The sequence below is a fragment of the Rhinolophus sinicus genome, linkage group LG04 (assembly GCF_036562045.2).
Source record: "Rhinolophus sinicus isolate RSC01 linkage group LG04, ASM3656204v1, whole genome shotgun sequence".
NCBI classification, from domain to species: domain Eukaryota; kingdom Metazoa; phylum Chordata; class Mammalia; order Chiroptera; family Rhinolophidae; genus Rhinolophus; species Rhinolophus sinicus.
The window spans coordinates 41,213,868-41,236,791 of NC_133754.1; positions in this window are offsets into that span (position 1 = coordinate 41,213,868).

The window sequence follows — 22,924 nt, forward strand, 5'->3', positions numbered from 1 at the left end:
AGATCTTTTAGGTGAGTTTTCAACCACTAGATAGCAATATCACTTTGGAGTATTGGATAAATTGCCATTTGCATGTATTGATATATATTTCTAAGCACTGATGTTTTTGCTTTTGAAGCATTTTTTCTCTGCATCTCAAATTTCTATAAGTAGTGATTAAATTATTAAGGTTGGATTTATTCTCATATAGAAATTAAAGAGATTACTCTCACTACATAATAATACTATATTCAGTAGATATAAAATAGAAACTGCTGGTTAAAAAAAAAAAAGAAAGGCTCAGAAGAAGCAGAAAGTTTAACCTGGCATAATGAAGCAAACATAAGTTACATTAAAGAGAAGTGTAGAGTAATAGTAGTAACATATGCTAACGACTTGCACCTTTTAATTAATGGGGTTGTTTATCGGGCTCCAGACAGTCAGGCAGGAGTCTCTCCTATTATTTTTGGAGGCGTACAGTCTCGCAAATTTAAAGTTGTTACATATGGAACAAATCCAGTGATCTCCATGTAATTCAGAGGAACCTTTCCAAGCCTGAATATTCCTTTTAATTGCAGATGTTAATAAGATGTATATTTTTGCCCGTATCCTTTTTTACCTGGTCTTTTATGTTACCTGATTTCTATGTCCCTGTTGAAATTGAGACGTGTTGTGTTCATTTGGGTCATTCTCAATGATGTGACATGAAATGAATTAGAACTATCCTAAGTGACTATACAGGAAACAAGTCAGATCTTACAACACACTTATTTCTATAAATGAAGAAATTAAAATAGTCTTTTTCTCCTATTGAGGTCTATTGGACTGAAGGTCTATTAAAGGTCTTTTGAGCTCAAATGAACTTAAATGACTTCAATTCAATTCAATATAAAATATTCACTTCAATATGAAATAACTCATTAAGCACCTACTATCTTTTAGGTAGATGAAGAATGAATGGATTGGTAAGAAACCTGGATGGCTAAAATCAGACATTTTGGTTTAGCAGAGTAAATCAAAGAATCCCAGAATCTAATAACTGGAAGGAACCTTAAAATGCTACATGAATGTATTAATGGCACATGTTCAAGGTCACCAGCTAATAAATCAGCTCGAACCAAAGTGAGACCTACCCCATCCAGAGATCTTTCACCCATCAGGCTTCCTCCTTCTATATCGTCAGTGAAATCCAACTGTCTTGTATGAAATCACCATCTAATTGTGTTTCAAACTCTCTGAAAATAAGGTCATGGTTAACAAGTAGCATATCTACTCAATGAAATATTATGTATCCATTAAAGGTAATATTTATGAAGTCTGTGTAATAGCACAGAAACGTGGCCAGGACATAACGATAAAGGAAGAAGCAGGAACTGAAGCTGTATATATAGCGTAATGTCTGTCAATTCATTTTTAAAAGCCTTTAAATAGAAAAAGAGTGGAAAAAAATGAAAGTCATTTGCATGTATATTTACATGGCAGGACTAGCCAGAAATATTTTCCCTTATTCCCACTTTGCAATACTTTTCAACTTCCAATTTTATATCTCCTATTTTAAAGCAGAAAAGGGAAAACAATTGTTCTGCTCTGTTCAAAGATAGCTAAGGCGAAGTCCTTTCACAGGACCTAAAGATTTCTGGAGCGGAATAAACACTCAAACACAGACAAGAGCACCCACTCAGGAAGTTGGAGTGAGGCACTCGTAGCTCTCTTCCAGGCTTTCTTTCACAGGGAGACCCAGGCCTTTCACAGGGAAAGCAATCCACACCCCATGCTCAGCCTGAGCCTTGGAAGAGAAGAGTAATTGACAGCAGTATCAGAGGAGTCTCTCCCTCAAAGGGCAAACCATTAACAAAAATTCTCTCCTGGCACCAGGGAGCAGACTTGAGCAACACCCAGGAAGTCTCCTGACCCCGAGAAATGACAGCCTAATTGAAACAGGAAAATCCTGTGCTTCATCGCACTGCTCAGTTACTCATTTAAATCATTGTTATAAGACAGCATGAAACGTCAGCTTTCACTATTCCTCTGCTTATGCTGATCCAGAACACTTTTCCTTCTATCATTCCTTTCAATCAATTCTAAAATTTTCTCAAATGTCCCCTCTGAATATTCTGAGAAAGGGCAGTCCTCACCTGTCTGAACGGTTGAGGAAATAAGTTCCAGAAAGTTTGAATGGACACTTACCAAGCGACTCTGCATTGTAACCCTGTCATCAAATGCCCTGTGGGTAGAGGGTGTGACCTGGAAAAAAATTTACACATCATAATTTTTTATTCAGTCATCATAATAAGTACAATTCCCATAGTCAGTTGATTTGGGTTGCTTGGGCCATCACAGAACTGATTGGAATGCCATATACTGATCTGATTTAGTTATTAAGAAGGCCAAAAGCAAGGGAAACTAGTATTTCAGAGACCAGTGATTTGGGCCAAACTTATGACAGTTGATGCCTGTGAAGTGTTCCAAATGACTGTTAAGGTATCAGACTTTATAATGCCCAGAAGTCACTGATCAACTGGGCAAATTAGCATAATTTGTCTTCATTGATCACAAACTATCGCTGTTTATCCACTTTATTGGACTTTCAAGAGTGTTAGCCCAACGTCTTTTAAGTACCTATTTTGGGGAAACACATTGTTTCCAGGGATCAATGAATATTAACAAACTGTGGCCACTGCCTTTGGGAATTTCATAGTCTTTATGAAGAACACACTAGTGCTTAATGGTGGAGCTCAAATAAAGAACAAAATGTAGGACAAGCTCTTTCTTTGGGTGTCCTGAGAGGAAGTAAAGCATCAGTGGAGAGCAAGCATCAGTGCTCCCACCCTCCGGTGGGCCAACTGTTGGATGCCATCAATAGATGAAGGGAACCAGTCTCACAGAGGATGAAAACAGAAGCGAGAATAATGGCACATGGTAGGTACTAAATACATGTTGCCAAATTATAATATTAAGGCACTGCGGTATGACTCAGGGAGCGTCAAACTCCCCACTCAAAACTAATTAAACAAAAAAGGGGATAGGAAATTTATTAATGTTTCTGAAAAATTCAGAGTTGTAAACAGGTTTTGCTGGATACAGGTACTCAAGTGATATACTTAAGTTGCAATCTGTCTCTCATCTCTTGAATATGATTTTTATTAGCATCGGTTAGGTATTCTGTAACAAATTTTTAGACCTGAGAGAGACTTTAGAGATTACTTGTCAACCACTCCAAATTCCTCTTCAGGTGTTTCCCTGAACAACATAAGCTAAACATGGCTCATTGATTCAACTTTGGGTCAGGTCCCCATTCCTGTACCAAACATTGTGGCAGGAGGGATGAAACATTTTCATTGGCCAGGCCTGATCACAAGCCACTCCCGTCCCATACGCATGGTGGTTATTCATGGAAAATATGGTCTGTGTCCAGAAGAAGTAATGGATGTAAGGTCGCAATAGAAAATAAATCTCCACTATAAATACCATGCACTGTGTATTTACTATATGCTAGGAAATGTGCAAAAAGCTTCATAAGTGGTAAATCATTTTATCTACCCAACAATCCCATGAAGGTGGGATGATAGTCAAAATATTTACAGAGTCACCTATGAGTCAGAACAAATGTTGGAAGGTCCTTACAGATCTGGAGCAGGATCCTGGAGACCTATACTGTAATAGGCATTAACCCCTTATTTGCTGGATTATGAGGGCTTCTGGAGAAGGGAGTCTTAGGGGAGAGACCAAGGCAGCTGAGTGGTGGGGTCTTTCTGCAACTTTTGAGATTAAGAATAATTTCATTCCTTCCCTCACATTGTAGTAGTCACCAAAGAAGCATGGATGAGTAAAATAAGTCCTTAGACTATAATTGTGTGGTGAAAACATGTACAAAAAAACAAGAATTACAACAAATTTTCAGTGTTTGCTAAATTTGAAGCGGTTTTACATGATGGCCTTTAACGTCATGTTGCCTGGGTTAGAATCCCAGCTCCACTACTTACTGGCTGTACTCGTATGAACTCGGACCTGCCACTTAAACATGCTGAGGTTTAGTTTCCTAATCTGTGACATGGGGATATAATAGCATCTCCTTCATATGGCTGTTGTGAGGATTCATAAAATCAACCGTGTAAAGCAGTTAGTATAGCATCTGGTATATTCTCTACCAAGTGCTGTAAGAATAATCATAGTACAGGGAACTGTAAAGCAGACCACAGAACTGGCAAAGGCGTCCTGGAGGAAATACTGCCTGAATGAATTCTGAAGGCTAAAGAAGAGTTGACTAGAGGGTGGAGGAGCAGGATCATTAAGACTAGGAGTGTCAGGTAAGAGCATCAGTACAATAAGGTAAGGAACAGACAGTTAAGAAGGCAACGGTTAGACGTCTGGTATAACAACATTAATAAAGGCATAAGCCAGGCTGAGTTATTGTCTGGGGGATCTAGGAAAGACTCTGCTTCCAAGCTCATGCAGATTATTGGCAGAATCCAATCGCTTGTGGTTGTACGACTGAGGTCCCTGTTTCCTTGCTGGCTGTCAGCTAGACGTTACTCCCAGCTCCCAGAGGAGGCCTGTATATCACGCCATATGGCTCCACCATCTCTCTCACAGCCAGGTCCTCTCATGCTCCAAATTTCTCTGATTTCCCTCTTTCTGATTTCTAGACACAGAGGTCATATCTACCAGTTAATCTCCCTATCTTAAGGTCAACTGATTTGGGACATTAATTACATCTGCAACATCCTTTTATAGCAACACCTAGATTAGTGTTCTATTGAATACCTAGGAATGAATGTGTATACACCAGGGGTCAAGAATATGGGGACCATTTTAGAATTCTGCCTACTGCAGAAAGAGGGAGGGAGAGGTAGAGAAAGAGTGAGAGAAAGGAAGGTGAGACAAAGAGAATCATGAAGCAAAATCATTTTGTTTTCATCGGTTTGCTCTTTGTTAATACTTCTGTATTTCTTTACCTTTTCTCTCAGTCTCTCCTTTAATCAAAATGTTATCCACATTGAGTTTTATATTGTAAGTAAAACTGAATTATAAAATTGAAATGCCCTTTAATTTATCTAGCCCAGGGATTTTTTTCAACCTTTTTGTGAACAGTGGGGATCTTAATCTGCCTAAAAAATGTAAGAGTGGAGTCAGCTACTTGCTGCCTTTGTTCTTCCTATTAGGAATTCCAGCAAACCATTGGAAGGGACCCACAGTACCAGCCAAGGAACACAGCCCACAAAGGACCCAATCTACTAGGTGGGGATCTCCAAGCTATTCCTTGCTGTTTGGATCTGAAGAGGTCATGTGATTTAAATACATATAAGGCCATACAGCCCATTGTGTTAGGTAAAGGTATGGAACCCAAATCTTCTCACTCTAGGCTCGCATGTGTTCAACTAGACCCTAGGGTTTGTACTTCATATCCAGGGTCAATGTGTATAATAAACTGTTAAACTCTTTTTGTTTTAGTTAGATTTCTTGTTGTTACATGATCCTTGAATTATACCTTTTTTTCCTGTGTGTTACTAGTCTAAATTTTATTTTAATTCCCCTGTATTAGAAGAAAGCCCTATCAGAAAATTTAACAATCCTAGTTGGGGACAACTGAGGGCATTATGTACTGTTTCTCAAAGCTTAACAAACTCCCGGGGAGCCCCTACCCAGACCAGTGGACTCACGACTTCTGTGGGGATTGCAATGGGAACCCGCATTGTAACAAGCCATTTCCCTAGGTGACAATGACACATGCTAAAGTTTGGTTTCAACTGATGTACAGTTAAATAAAATTTAGTGAAGTAATGAATGAATCTGCTTGGTACAGGACTTCTCAGACTTTTCCATGCCATGAAGAGGCAATTCTTCAAATAATAATTGTATGCGAGGATATATCTTCTAAAATATATTTTAAAAACATATATGTAAGACCAATATTAAATATATTTATACAGAGGTTTTTAGTGAAATAGGATAATCTCCCTTTTATAATGGTACAATACACCTGGGTAGACCAGGAAGTAAGTTCAGCTAATGGAAGAATGTGTGATGTCTGTGGATATGTAAGCACATTTGTCAATTCATTGTGGTATGTTGTGTATTCAATAACTACCAGCCTGTTATGATTCTTATACTCTCCGCACGTATTTGCGATAGTATTCAAGGTTCATTAAATAATAAAACATTTATTATACTCAACTTTTCTCATGTATATATCTGAAAGATAGCAGTTTTGAACAAAAAGCTGATCTTGTAGCTCTGAACAAACAAAAAGTTGAACAATTCAGAATGGCAATGAATAATTTCATCCTCCAGATCTTGAAAAACTGGAAGGTAAGCTATCCAAGATGAAATAATTAATGATTTTTGGAGCAGCCCAATGCAAAGATATCCAAATATTGCAAAACATGCAATTTGTGTTCTTCTTCCCTTTGCTACAACACCCTCTGTGCTCCAACAAAAATAAATAAATGAATAGACTTGATGTTGCACCTGATATGAAGTTCTGACTCAGCCCCATTGTTCCAAATGCTAATACCTGATAAAGAGAGAGTTGTCAAATAGAGTTCATTAACAATCTATTCAGTATATTGTGTTTCATAATATAAAATGTAAACCATAAGATGCTTCATTTCAGGTGAAGGGGAATAAGAGGTTCAAATTTCCAGGTATAAAACAAATAAGTCATGGGGATGTAATGTACAGCATAGGGAATGTAGTCAATAATATTGGGATAGCGTGGTACAGTAGCAGATGGTTGCTGGACTTACAGTGATTACTTCTTTAGGTATGTAAATGTTGAACAACTATTGTGTACACCTGAAATTAATATAATATTGTGTTTTAATACAAATCTTTTTTTGAAGATGCTTCATTTTATGCTTTATGTAGTTTGGTAAATAATTGTTCAATAAAATAAAGTTATATTTGTATGTTGTCAGTTATAGTGCATATTAAAAGCATATAAATTATCATTAATTAAATGATAATTCAATAAAAGAGGAACAAAAGATTTGAACAGACCTCTCACCAAAGAAAATCTACATGGCAAACAAACAAATGCAAAGATATTCAACATTGCTAGCTGGGAAGAACATGCAAATTAAAACCAAATGAGATGCCACTACACATCCTTTAGAATGGCTAAAATTTTTAAAACTAATAATACTAAGTGTTGGTGAGGATGTGGAGAAGCTGAAATTTTTATTCATTGCTTAACACAACAGAAATTTGTTGTCTTACACATCTGAAGGTGAGAAGTCCAAAATCAAGGTGTGGGCAGGACAGCACTCCCTCAGGAGGCTGTAGCAGAGACTCTTTCCTTTTCCAGTTTCTGGTGGCTGTTAGCGTTCCTTGCTTCGTAGCTGTACCTCTCTCCACTCTATAGTTGTATCATCTCCCCTCCCCGTGTCTATCTCTAAACTCCTTCTGCCTCTCTCTTATAAGGATACATGTGTGGCACTTAGGACCCAATTAGATAATTCAGGATAAATTCCTCCTCTCGATCCTTAACTAAACCACATCTTTTGCCACTAAGATAATTTTCACAGTTTCCAGGGATTCAGATACAGATGCATCTTCAGTCCATGACATAACTCAAATGTCTAACTGCTGAGTGGATAAACAAATTGTAATAAATCCAAACAGTGTGACAACCTGGATGCATTTCAAAAACACTTTGTTAAGTGAAAGAATTCAATCCGTAGCCAGATTCAAAAGGCTACAGACTCTATGATTCCATTTATATAATATTCTAGAAATGGCAACACTATAGGGGTAGAACCTGGTCAGTGATTGCCAAGAGTTGGATGTGCAAGAAGGAATTTGACTTGAAGGGATATGAGGGAACTTTCTGGGGTGGTGAGAATGTTACATATATTAATTATGGTGTGGGTCCCATGACTACGTACATTTCAAAACTCATCAAACTGCACATCTAAAATTGGTGAATTTTATTTTCTACAGTCTACTTCAAATAAACCCACTTTTAAATAAGCATACTAAATTTTGATAATTTCAGGCATTTAATCTGAAATGACTTTTTGATAATGTTGTCAATGTGTTATAATTGTTCATTGTTCTGTGGTTTTTAAAACGTTTGAAAACTTTCCTTCTGTCTTTCCTCTTTAGAATGCATTATCAGCCACTGTGAAGAAGGTAAGGAAGAAGTAGAATTCTATACCAAGATCACATTTGTCACAGTGACATGGAAGTCCTTGAAATTTTTGGTATGTCTTATAACTCCCTAGCCCTACACAATTTCTTCCCCAGCCCATTGCATCCATCTCCTAATCAGTTTCTGGCCCTCATCTCTCTCCATTTAAATCCCTTTTCCATAGTGACACCAAAATTACCTTCCTAAAAACCAAATCAGATCATGTAAATTTTAGGCTGAAATATTACTTTTGTTTTTTCCCCGTGAAAGAGAAATTCACATGCTGTGCCAGTTAGAACTCTTAATAATAAGCTCTTAAACCTGTCTTCCAGCCTCATCACCGACCCCCGTTGGTAAGCGTACACTCTGTGTTTCTGGCTTCTGAACATCTTACTGTTTCTTACATATAGTGCATTTCATACTTCTGTGTTTTTGCTTATATTCTTTCTGGCTTCCCATAGTCCCTCCTTACCACTCACCTCAGCATATGCTGATTGGCTTCGGCCTCAGGCCACTGCCCATCTCTGAACCAATCATTCTGGCAAGGGGCGGAGAGTCCTCTGAAGGTTTGGACCAGCCCTTCTCATTGCCAACTGCATATTAGAATCGCCCTTCAGAACTCCAGAGGTCCCTATTCAATTGCCATCGGAGTGGCTGGGCATCAGAGAAGCTTCCCAGGTGATTCTGATGTGTAGCCAGGTCAGTGAACCATTGGCTCTGGCCAATCCAAGACAATAAAAGAGGCTACCACTCATTGGGGGTGGGTAGACGGATGCTGGGAAGGCAACCACAACGCCCTCTACCAGCACATTTATAGTTGCATAACTGTGCTGTTGATAGGTCAAATGCCCTTTGAGGAGAGCTACCCTGAATTGAGTTACATTGAAAAAAAAAAATTAATCCTATTCCCTACATAAATTTGAAAAACAACAATATATATTTTCTAGACATTCTGTTTGGTTTGGTCTATGGGTAATGCTTGGTGAGCATACGGACTCAGGAATTGCCTCACAACAGTTCTTATGGCCTCTGACCACTGGATGGGAACCCCTGCATTCATACACCAGATACCAGCTTTCCTATACTTCCTGTAGAGGGGATAAGGGACTGAACAGTTATGGTAGGTATAGGGGCCATTGGTACAGGTGAAGAGTGCTAGGCACTTGCTTCCTTGCAGGGCCCAGAGTCTGGAAAGGTTACCTGTACCATGTGTACACACACACACACACACACACACACACACACACACACACACACGACTGCCCCGAGTGCCTGCAGGTAGAGTAACATGAGGGAAGGCAGCTCGGGTACCCACCTACAGCTCGCAGGTGAGGAGTGGCGGACCAGGTGAGACACTGGGCATCATCACACCCACTTTCCTTTGTGGGAAGGATCGGATCCCTTTAAACTAGATCCAAGCCAGCCTTGCCCATTTCATGTGCACTTCATTCTTTCTTTTCTTGTGGCCAGGAAACTAACAGCGTGCAGATTCCTTAAAAAAACATTCTAGAAAAGCCCATCCTCAGCACGCCTGTGGTTGAGTCCATATTCGGTGGCTACCGACTGGCCGTGACTGCAGTGCGTGTACACAGTCCCTCCTGGGGCCGCTTAGCACTGGCCTCCCTTTCGTCCAAGAGGCGGAAAGACACCCCTTTCTTCCCCGCGCAACCTTCCCACCGGCAGTGGACGCCCCGAGGGACAGCTAGAAGAAGCTCTCACTCAGCCCTGGACCTCCCCGTGGGAACGCATCCCGATTGCTCTCCCCGGGGGCCGAGCGGCACCCCTCCCCGCCCCAGGGGCCGGGAGGCCTGGCCTGTGATCGCGTTCCAAGGAGCAGGCGGGCTCCCGGGACGGCCGGGCGGAGGGCGGGCGCCTCTGATCTGTGGCCAGGGAGCGCGCGCGCTGAGCGTCCTGGGGCGCCCGCGCCGCGCCCGCCTGTGATCACCAGCCAAACGCCGCTGGGAGCCCGCGCCCCATGTACCCGCCGGAAGTGGCCCGTGACAAAGGGATCAGGGATCCGAGCTCAGGCTGGAGGCCTTGGTCTGTTGCGGAGGCCCAAGGCCCACTGCTCCCACCTGCACCCTGCCATTGACCGAGTCCAGTGAAGCTCCCCCAAACCTTCCAGGCAGGGTTCCCTAATGTCCACTCATTTCCGGGCAGAGACAGAGCTGGTACCCAGTCACAAGCCACAGGACGAGGTCCTTCGGCTGCTCGTCATGTGTGCAAGAAAAGAGTAAAAGTGAGTTAGTGCCTCCTCGCTGCCAGCAGTGCCTCTGCCTTACTGAGCATGTGTCCAGTTAGAGAAAGCCTTCTCTGGCATGGTATTTTAGTTCAACGGGTGGTTATCAGTACAGGTGTGAATCGTTTAGCAAGAAAGAAACATTTCTCTCTTAAGACTCCCTGTGCAATCTCAAAGCAGACAAAAGCCTCACATTAGCATAGGTTGTGCAAAGCCACCTGTTCAAATAACTCAGGCAAATAGTGAAAAAGAGCCTTGGAAAGAAGAAAAGAACTCAAAACCACTGCAAATACTTGAACACAAGTCGAAGGATTAAGCTTCATCTCAATAAGAGGCAGGGAGGGGGAGAGGTGTTTCCCTGCTGTAACACAAACTTGCAGGGGTTATTTTTAGCAGCCTATGTGATTCTATTAGATGGTGAGATAGCAACTTTCATAGCCTTGTCAAACTAAAAATATGGGAGAAAAATCCAGTCTGCTCTAATCTAGCAAGCATCTATGTTTGGAAATCCTGATTTCAGGTAATGGTTAAGCAGATAGGATTTTGGTCACAAACAATAGCTGGGCATGGGAGAGGCTTTATCTATGATTGTTGTCACTGCCTGCTTACATCCCAGGAAAACAAAAACAAGATTTCATCAGCATTAATTTTCAATATTTTTGAAATGTTATTTTTACATTTGTTTTGTGGCGTAAGAGAAAAGCGGGGGAAGGAGTGGGAATGGCTGCAGAGAAAGGAGCCAAGAGAAACCTGACTTGGGGAGAGTGGGTGGGAGATCAAAGGCTGGAGGTGGCGGCGCTAGTGGGGGAGGACGGGGGCTGGGAAATGTGGGAACAGAGCCCATGGCTGCAATGGGGACATAGCAAAAGGGCCAGAACCATCCTTAAACCAGGGCAAGAGACCTCTGTCCTGAGCCTCATACGTTAGAGGACTCCACTCCAACCCTGCACTGACCTGGCCAGTCCTGATGACGTGAAGGGTCAGAGGCAAGGGGACACACCAATCTAGAGCCCATCCTTCAGGTGCTCGCTATGCAAAGTGTGGTCCACAAACCAGCAGCGGCAGCATCGCCTGGAGACTTGTTAGAAATGCAAGTGCTCAGCCCTACCCTCTGACCTATTGCATGTTAACAAGAGTCTGAATTTTATCAAGATCCCCAGGTGGATTCTATGCACATTAAAGACCCAGAAGGACTGATCTAGACCACTCAGTGTAGCCAGGATCATGGAATGGCCTGTTCAAATGGCCCCAGCCCACTTCAAGAACCTGCAGGGACCTATTGCTCAAGTCCATCCTCCTAAGGGCTACAGTACCAGGCAACACCACCGGTATGTGTAGTCCTTGGCCTGGGAGGGCCCATTTGTGAGGGTAAGAAGGGGTGGACAGAACTTGCCTGTGCCGTCTGGGATGTCCTTACTTGTGCATGAGGCTCTTTTAGGTGTGGGCTGTGGGCATGGGCCAGCTCTCCCCACATCTCCGTGTTTTAGCAAGAACTTTGAGAATCCAAGAATTCTAAGTTGGAACCAGTCCTTCCAGGTAGTTCTGAATGATTGAAAAGATGGGAGGGCAACACATTTTATTGAACACTTTGTTAGCTTGATTTATAGCTTTACCTATTTAGACATGTGAAGTGTAGACTTCTATGTGTGCTCTTACGCTGGGCCTGAAAATATTAGCAGTGGGCCCAGCTAGTAGTAGATTTTACATTAAAGCAGAAGAAAAAAAAACAGACAGAAATAATTGTTATAACATAGCACACTTAGCACATAAATACATTGTCTCCAATCAGTTGCCTAAAAGTTTAAACCACATCTAAATTTTTTGATATTGAGATTGAAGGTGAGTTGTTTGCCTGAAACAAGGATCAACTTGTTCAACTAATACTCAGTATGAAAGCCATTCATTCTTTCCGCCAACACTGATTATTCTTCTATGGTCCAGATGCCATGTTTAGCCAGGCTCTGAACAAAGAGACCTGGCTGCCATCAAAAACTCCCTTGGCACCTTAAACAAGCTAAACCTCTCTTTACTAAGCAGGCCTGGTTCTTCCAAGTTCCTTCTGTCCAAAATGATGAACACCAAGTCAAGTCCTACAAGATCCTTCAACCAACTCTAACCCAGAGTGGATCTCAGGGATAATTCGGCTTACTAGGCAAGACTGGCAGGTGTGCGGTGCTCAAATTTATATATCTGGCTGCACAAAGTGAAGCCAAATTTAATTGCCTATGTTTTATCCGAATATTAGCAATTTCCTTATTGTGACTTGATGTTCTTATGGAAACTAGTTGTTGAAATATCATTACTGGTAAAGTTTCTGTCATGCTTACCAAGGATGAGTGCTTCCCTTCCAGATGGGTCACAAATACTCCTCCAATCATATGTGGTGTCCATTGCTTCTTTCATTAAGGTGAAAGCACTATGGTAAACTCTTATTAAAGGGTTAGTGACTTAATGTTTTACACCTTCCCAAGAATACAGTATCTTGTTTTTAGGAAACTCCACAAAGTAATCAATCATCAATGATGGCCCCTCAAGCATCAGTGGGGAGCATTTTTTGTGTAGAGGATTTTCCCCGGGCTCCTTAAACCACAATATATGGATGGCTACCTGGTGTACCTACTCAAAAACCAAGCCTTGAAGCTTCTGGCACTGAGGAAGGCAATATAGTGACATCTTTATCAGGTAGGGATAACTATTGCTGACTCTAATATAAAACTTGTTCTCAAAAGAATTTCTTCCCAAAGACTAATCATCAGGAAATCCTTTAAGCTGGAGTCATGTTCTAATTAGGCGGAGAGGGAACAAAGGTGAGAAAGCAAAGAGGAGAACCCCAAGCTACCTATAGACAGCTAACCTGTCTTCCTCTGTGGCCTGGAATTGTGGACATTATGGTTGGGCTGGCTTGTTGATGCAGTCTACCTACCTCACCTCTGGAACCCAGCTGCTTGAGAAAGACTTCAAAGTCCAAATTCTACTGAAACAATTAATGTCTCAGGTTCCTGGTTGTCATCTGCATTTTTGCTCCCACACATGCAAATCAGAAGCTTAAACATTATTATAATATGGGGAAACACCAGGTTTCTCAGGGAAATTTGCCTAAACATTACTCTTTGCACGATAACTGATTTTAGGTGCCTCCCAAAAGACATGTGGCAGCAAATCTAGACTCACTGTATAATTTAAAGTCAAAATTTCAGTAAAAACTATATCTGATATAGAGCAGACCATTACTGTTGCTGTTTGGAAGTTGCATTAACAAACTAGGTTGTGTTAATCACTGTTAACTTGGTTTTCTTCTTAACGAAAGCGTTAAAGAGGCAATGATATTTATGTATTTACAAAAAAAGAGTTCAGAGATTTAGAAAAGATTATTCATCTGTCCTAAAAGTGTTATTCAAAAATTGTTTTTTGAATACAGAGCTTTACAACTTCCAATATTCACATGGCCTGTATTTTTAATGGGAATACAGTGGAATTTTCAAACCGGCCAGAAATTGCTAGAGAAGAGGAATACTGGAAAGGTATGAAGACTACAATACAAGACTCTTCTGAAGACCTGTACAACTCATAAGCTAATGGGAGGATCTAATGTAAAGATAGTGAAGCTAGGAGCTTCTGTGTGGACAGACATGATTCATAAATAAAATATAAACTCTGTTTTCATATGAAGAAAATGCATACCAGGATAAACTTGATTGGCACAACTCCAGATAAAGTTTATCCTTACTGAAAGACGCACTAGGACTTTTCTTTACATATTTTGTGAAACTTAGAATTAAGCCGTGCTCACTGTACGTAATTTGGAAAATTCAGAAAACCTAGAAAAACCAAAACCACCGATAATCAAACCACTCAGAAATAACTAGTGTCAACATCTTGATTATTTAATTTCAGAGTTTTAAAAATACAAATGTATTTTGCAAAATGTTTAAAAATTTAGGTAGTTTTTCTCACTTAATATTATAAAATGAGTATTTACCCCACATCATTAAATTATCTTTGGAAAGACTATCTTATTGGCTGCTTAATACTTTATTGCACGAGCATACCAAATTTGGTCTCTTTTTGGAATTTAGCTTACTTCCATTTTTGATATTATAATATTGTAACAAATATCTCTGAATGTATTATTCTCTGTTGTAATTTATAGGTGTATCCTTTTGGGTAGTTCCTAAAAGAGAAATTTCTGAACCAAAATTTAGGAACCTTTTAAGGACCTTCATGTGTGTTACTCTGGGACACTTCAGAAAGTTTGTACAAGTCACACCTCCACCAGCAGGTTTGAAAGTGCTCGGTTCGCTGTATCCTTGCCAACAGTAAGTACTGTCTGTTTCAACCCTTGTGAATTGGAGAACACAATGTAGCCTCCTCATTTTCACTGTATTCTCTATAAAACCGCACAGAAGAAACACTGGAAGTATTTTGTAAAAGAAATCAGCAAATTTCAGTAGATCAGAGCTGTTCATCCGTTTCGTGAAATCAGACATCCCTATTTCTCAGCATTATTTCAAATGGCCAAGGGGAACTTTCTTGAAAATGATTTCCTATTTGGAGGGAAGAATTCTAGCATCAATATCCTTCTCCTGTGTGCTGGTGGTGTAGGCTTGGTTACTACCTTTCCAAGTAACCTCAAAACAGTGTTGATGCTTTCTGATAAAGAGAGGTGGTGGCAGAGTCAGGTCAGTTAAACCAGGTCTTTAAGAAAACAAATGAAAAGGAATCAGTTGTTTTTCATATCTAGAAAATGCACACCAGAATAAACTGGATTGTCACAACTCCAGACAGAAATATAGAGGGTGCCAACAAAAGGTATACACATTTTAAGAAAAAAAGAAACTATTAAAATTGTAGTACTCAATATATATTGATAACAAAAGATGAATGCAAGTCATGTGTACTTGTATACATTTTTTGGCACCCCGGGTATCTATGTATCTTAGGAAAAGAGAGAGCTTTATGGATAAAATGAATTTACACTGGCACACATCGTTTGGGATCATCTATGTGCTTCCATTAGGCAGCACTTTGTGTTTCAACTGCCCGTGGAGGCCCTCAGCATCCACTGCTAACCACAGCTTTACTGACAGAACCTCCACTCTGAACACAGGGGCATCCCATGGGTGGCTACTCCCTCTAACAACAATGAGTGAATGACACAGTTCTGGAAATTTGGCCCATCGGTGATTTTTTTTTCCCCAAGAACGAAGATCAAGACTTAGATACACTAAGAATGTTTTACAGAAAGCTTACATTGGACTGTTCTGACCAAATTCAGTCTCTCACTTAGCAACTATGCTCCTAAAACTAGTTAACTCACAATAATCCATCCTAGCAGATGTAAGCTTTGGTTATTCCAAAACACTGTTTGATCCAAAAGTTAATCATATGTAGTTTGGAGGGCATTATGTGCAAAACATTTTTAAAATTAAATTTTGCAGCCTACCTAGACAAAAATTAAAATGAGTCTCTATGAGACAGAGTTTATATCACATTAGGAGTGTTGTACGTAAGAAAGGAACAGTCAACAGAAGGTTTTAAAACTTTCCATTTTATAACAAATCCTCGAGTCCATATTGATTCTAATAAGATGATAAAAAGGACAAGTCTCTTTTGCTGTACAATGCCAACTAATACATGTAGAAAGACTGACAGAAAAAGTACCATGTTGTAGCCATCATTGTCATAAATCAGACACAATTCAACATTGGCTACTAAATAGACATACAGTGAATGTTGGGGAGGAGAGACAGAGCATGTTCATGGACTGAAAGTACACCACCCTCACCAGATGACCAGTTAACATCAGCAATAATGGACCGACTGATATCCTTGCCTCTGATGTGAAGCAATGACAACACATCATGTCTGTGGTAGTCCTGCCTACTAGAAAACAACAACAAACATAACCTAAATGAAATCAACAGTCAAATTTGAATAGAGGACATTCTCAAAACAACCAAACCATACTCTTTAAAAATATCAGTGACAAAGGAGGAAGTGTTTCAGACTAAATGGAAAATGAAAAGACAGGACAACTGAATGCACTGTGCGATCCTGGATCCAAAAAAAATGCAGTAAGAACAGTATCGAGACAATTAGTAAAATTTGGATGAGAATTATATAATAAATAATAGAGCTGTGTCAATATTAAATTCCTGAGTTTACTCATTATACCATGGTTATGTAAGAGAAGGTTCCTATTTTTAGGAAATACAGTCTGATGTATATAGCAGTGAAAGGTTATGATATCTGCAACTTACTCTGAAACGGTTCAGTGAAAATGATTATATGTTAACATATAATGTATAACACATAATAACATAATCTTATTGTATATGATCCTGGATCAGAAACAATTGATCTATCTATTCATCAAGAAAGCAAATATAGGAAAAATATTGTGAGTGAACCTAAATGACGGATACACAGGAGTTCATTGTTCTGGTACTGCAACTTTTATGTAGATTGAAAAGTTTTCCAAAATAAAAAGTCAAAAATAAATAAATAAATAAATAAATAAATAAATAAATAAATAAATAAACCCTTTCCACAGCTCAACAACAGAGTGAAGAGTCCACATCGAGATAAGCAAGAGATGACTCTGCGGTCTATAAAAATCATCAAACAAACTCTAGTTTTGTGAGTATGGTTCACACAGCTCCCTCGAAGCTGCAGTGCTCCAATCTAGCTGGAGGCAAAAACACACCTTCACCAGGAGCATGTGCAGTCAAGGTACCTCCTGCTTACAAAATTATTTTCACACAGGCAAGATAGAGCATTGTGTGATCTCCTAAGGATATAAGAATGCCAAATGCAGAATCACCGATGGGCCGAGTTTCCAGCACTGTGTCATTCACTCACTGTTGTTAGAGGGAGTGGCCACCTGTGGGATGGCCCTGTGTTCAGAGTGGAGGTTCTGTCAGAATCAGCTGTGGTTAGCAGTGGACGCCGAGGGCCTCCATGGGCAGTTGAAACACGAAGTGCTGCCCACTGCTGCCCAATGGAAGCACATGGACGATCCCAAACTATGTGTGCCAGTGTAAATTCATTTTATTCAGAAAACTCTCTTTTCCTGAGATAAATAGATACCCGGGGTGCCAAAAAAATGACTACAAGTACACATGACTTATATTCATCTTTTGGTATCGGTATATATTGAGTACTACAATTTTAATAGCTTTTCCTTTCTTAAAATGTGTATACCTTTTGTTGGCACCCTCTGTATTTCTGTCTGGAGTTGTGACAATCCAGTTTATTCTGGTGTGCATTTTCTAGATATGAAAAACAACTGATTCCTTTTCATTTGTTTTCTTAAAGACCTGGTTTAACTGACCTGACTCTGCCACCACCTCTCTTTATCAGAAAGCATCAACACTGTTTTGAGGTTACTCGGAAAGGTAGTAACCAAGCCTACACACCAGCACACAGGAGAAGGATATTGATGCTAGAATTCTTCCCTCCAAATAGGAAATCATTTTCAAGAAAGTTCCCCTTGGCAATTTGAAATAATGCTGAGAAATAGGGATGTCTGATTTCACGAAACAGATGAACAGCTCTGATCTACTGAAATTTGCTGATTTCTTTTACAAAATACTTCCAGTGTTTCTTCTGTGCGGTTTTATAGAGAATACAGTGAAAATAAGGAGGATACATTGTGTTCTCCAATTCACAAGGGTTGAAACAGACAATACTTACTGTTGGCAAGGATACAGCGAACCGAGCACTTTCAAACATGCTGGTGGAGGTGTAACTTGTACAAACTTTCTGAAGTGTCCCAGAGTAACACACATGAAGGTCCTTAAAACGTTCCTAAATTTTGGTTCAGAAATTTCTCTTCTAGGAACTACCCAAAAGGATACACCTATAAATTACAACAAAGAAAAATACATTCAGAGATATTTGTTACAATATTATAATATCAAAAATGGAAGTAAGCTAAATTCCAAAAAGAGACCAAATTTGGTATGCTCGTGCAATAAAGTATTAAGCAGCCAATAAGATAGTCTTTCCAAAGATAATTTAATGATGTGGGGTAAATACTCGTTTTATAATATTAAGTGAGAAAAACTACCTAAATTTTTAAACATTTTGTAAAATACGTTTGTATTTTTAAAACTCTGAAATTAAATAATCAAGATGTTGACACTAGTTATTTCTGAGTGGTTTGATCATCGGTGGTTTTGGTTTTTCTAGGTTTTCTGAATTTTCCAAATTACCTACAGTGAGCACGGCTTAATTCTGTTTCACAAAATATGTAAAGAGAAGTCCTAGTGCCTCTTTCAGTAAGGATAAACTTTATCTGGAGTTGTGCCAATCAAGTTTATCCTGGTATGCATTTTCTTCATATAAAAACAAAGAGTTTATATTTTATTTATGAATCATGTCATGTCTGTCCACACAGAAGCTCCTAGTTTGAAAATTCCACTGTATTCCCATTAAAAATACATGTCATGTGAATATTGGATGTTGTAAAGCTCTACGTTCAAAAACAATTTTTGAACACTTTTTGGATAATCATTTCTAAAACTCTGAATCTTTTTTTGTATACATGTAATTATCATTGCCTCTTTAACTTTTTAGTTAAGAAGAAAACCAAGTTACCAGTGATGAACATAACCTATTTTGTTAAGTTCTAAATTCAAATAAACATTTCCCTCGGCTTTTCAACACACAGTGCTATTCTAGTTTTTGAAAAAAAATAAGGTTATTTTCCTTAGAACATTATTTAAAAAGCAAAAGGTGTTAATGCATATTCTTTCTGTTTTGAAAAGAAAATCCGTAACTTACACATGAAACCTTGCTTTCCAAAGGGTTTTTAAAGTGGCCTGATGTGTCCCCAGGTCCCTTCTCCAACAAGACCATGCTGTAGATTCAAGAATATAGTGGGTATAAACATATGCAGAGTATTGTTTTGTTTTTTTAAATACCTCTTTAGACTTCAGGAAAAAAGATCCTCTAACATTGGGCATTTTTTTTTAACTTTTTAATGCTATTAAAATACTGCTAATTTATAGTACAGCCACTTGAAAACCTATGTGGCCTAATTTTAAACATAAATATCAGAGAATAATTTTTGCCTGGTATGGTAACAATTAATAAAGATGCTAATGTTTATGGAGCGCTCACTACACATTCAGCATTGTTCTAAGGCAGAGCTTCTCAACTGTCTGGGATAAGAATTGGATTTAAAATTATTTAAAAATGTCATTCCATTGAAAACGAATAAATGATTCTACTGCACATGGCTAACGTGCAGCTCAAGCCACAAATGCGTCACCATGCAAATTCAACACTCAAACTGATCTCTAGCCCGACCGACAAGATTCCATCGCTCCTGAGTTTGGATATCATGGCAATGTCATGTGGCTAAAGAGTTTCTAGACTTCTTGAAATTCCTAATTACAAACATTTCATGGACTGTATACTAGCTGACAGACCATACACAGTGTCACTGTCCTATTTAATCTTTGCAACAGCCCTCTAAGAAAATTACTATCCCTATCTCAATTTGACGAAGCCGAAGCATGGTGTTACTTCCCAACCGGAACAGCCCACAATTAGAAGGTAGTAGAACTCATACCTAAGCCCATATAGACAATGCACTGAGGAGCAGTATTTGAACCTGGAAGACTGACTCCAGAGCGTGTGCTTGTTTTATTTTAACTATGTATGAATACCAGTTTGTTTTAAGCCATCAGATCAGGACCTCCTCCACTCCACCTTCTACAGTCTACAAACCTACCTTCATCCACCTATCTTGGTGGAAGAGGGGAACTTCTTCTTGTCCAAGGTTAGTGATTCCATCCTTTCTGTTTCTTTGGATTCTCTTAGTCAATCAATCATCCCAACTAAAGCAACTATGCAAGGGCAGGAATTATATCCATTTCTGAGGTTCAGAGAGGTTGAGACACTTACGCAAGCACATAACTGAGGCTATTTGCTTATAGGGTGACCACATCCCATTTTGTGAAGGATGGTGCCAGTTTATTGCCCTGGCACCTCAAGCTGCTTGGTGTTTTCTTTTCACTCTCAAGTGTTCCAATATGGACAATACATTCTTTGGTAACCCACATTACTACAAGCAAGTGGCAAGGACAGAACTGGCATGCAGATCTGGGTGACTGACTCCAAAACCAGGGCTTTCTATCATCCCAGGTTACCTCTTAAAATTTGAATATTATAAAGTTTAGAAGAAAGATATTTTCTCAGTCATTATTCATTCAGTACATATTTACTGAGCACCCACTATGTGACATTGTGCTACATATAATTTAAAAACGCATAGGGCACAGTTCAAATCTTTAGAAGCTCATGGTTTAGTGAGGAAACAGACCACCTATAAATACTTATAACCAGGCCAGGCTACAAAGTTTACAGGGCCGAGTACAAAATGGAAAAAGCCGATCCTTTGTTTAAAAATTAAGTATTTCAAGATGGCAACAACAGGACATTAAACCAAGTATGGTTCAGTTTAATAAATGAGGGGTGGTCAGCGTATTATAGAAATACATAGGAATTACCTGGTATAGAGATTGATTTTAGATGGCTTCCTAGAAGAGATGAAAACTAGGCTGACCCTAGAGCATGAGGCTATCTCCCCTACATGACCTTCTCCTGTTTTTCAGACCACAGAGTATTGTGGACACTTAGTCATTTTTACTTAGACGTCAATCACCAATAGTTTTCTGCCACCGTACATCCTAATTATCTCCCTTTGGAGCTGTGGCACATACTGTGGCGGACACAGAGATGTGCTGCCCAGCTCTCCCTTTCAGGATTTGTGGTCCCAGCTGCTGGAAGTGCTCTTAGTGGGCAACTTTCAGCCACCAGCATTGCTTGGGGCAGCCTGTAGGCAACAATCGATCCAGGTGAAGATATAAAGGCCTGGCCATTGGCAGGACAACCCTCATGGGCCGTCTTAGCTCCAGAGCTCCCAGTGTGGTCAGCTAAGGTTGTCTGGCCAGTATTCTAGCTTGATCTCTCCCTTGGCTCTACCCTACTTCTTCCGTCTTGGTTCCATAAGTGTTGGTCGCAAGGGCACTCCCTAATAAACATACTAAACATTAAACTCAGATTGAGGAGTCTGTCCCAGAGAACCACACTACATCACGCATCAAAAACAAGAAAACATTCCAGTACTTGGGGAGGATTTTTATTTGAAAAGTATTGGTTATACACATTCTTATAACATTTATTTCTAAATCCCAAAATAGAATATAAGATGATAGAAAGAAGGATTCTTTGTGTGTGAATGTGGTCACCTTTGGTTTAAAATCCTTAATTTGATAAGGATCGACATGCCCATTAAAACACATACACCACATTGTGTAGAAATTAATGAATTTATTTGCAGTTCTTGAGGAAACCTATAACTATTACATTTTTCAATCTGTACTTGCGGAATAATGTAGTTTGTAACTCTTATTTTTGGAGTACAATGAAATTTCATTTTTTTGACACACTCAATTTTCAATAAATGAATTTTTCAGAATGAGGTCATTTGGTGACTAAACTGGGTTGATAATAAACATGGCTTTTAGAACTTTTTGTTTTAATTTGAACTTTCTTCGTGTTCTTCGTTCCAAGTGAAAGATTCCTTTCTCTTTCCTTTTAGTCAAATATAAATTTGTAAATTCCCTGAACCCTATTAGCAGAATTGTAAGGAAGTTGTTTTCTTGAGATATGGTGTCCAGAATGTCATAGTTTTCTAGGTAAGGTGAATCTTGAAAACACTCCAAAACAGAACAATTATGGGAAGAGACTTACACATTCGGGTGCTAAATCGGACACACTTCAGGGCATCAGATTCTGAACATCATTAAACTTTTCAGAATTAGAAATGAAACAAATACTCGGTTTTGAGGAGAAGGGCTTCTAGTATCTTCAAACCATCAGAAAGAAACACACAGATATCATCAGTTTCCATAGGGACAAGTTAATCTGCTGATGAATTAAAAATTAACTCACCAAATTGCCACAATACTTAGTAACTCTAAGTCACTGCCTCATTACATTAGCTGAAGCTGTTTCTTCATAGTTAAGGCACCAACCATTTATGATGGTATCAAAAGTATTTAGCATTAGATCAATTTTTATTTGTTTGTATCTCATTCATACTAATGGAGATTATAAATAAAGACCGCAGGAGGAAAGTTTTGGAGGTGATGGATAAGTGTATAGCATAGATTATGGTGGTTTCATGAGTGTATACTTATTTCAAAACTGAACAAGTTGTATGCATTAAATACATACAGCTTTTTATATGTCAGTCATAACTCAATAAAGTGATTTAAAAAATAGAACCCAGAAAATCCTTAGAGTTCCTTATTTTTCTACTTACCCTGGAAATGGAGAGAAGTTTGATGTATCTTATTCATTGGTTAGAGAAAACACAGACCTTGATTTCATGTATCAAGAGCTTCAAATGAGGCCATTTCCTATGGCCACAAGACAACCCCCAACGGGCTTCATACTCTAAGCAGAAATAATTTCCCAGGTGCAGATTAGTCACTGTTAGAAAATTTAGCCACTGAATTTGAATAAGATTCTAAAAGAGTATCAGGCAGAGAACTTTT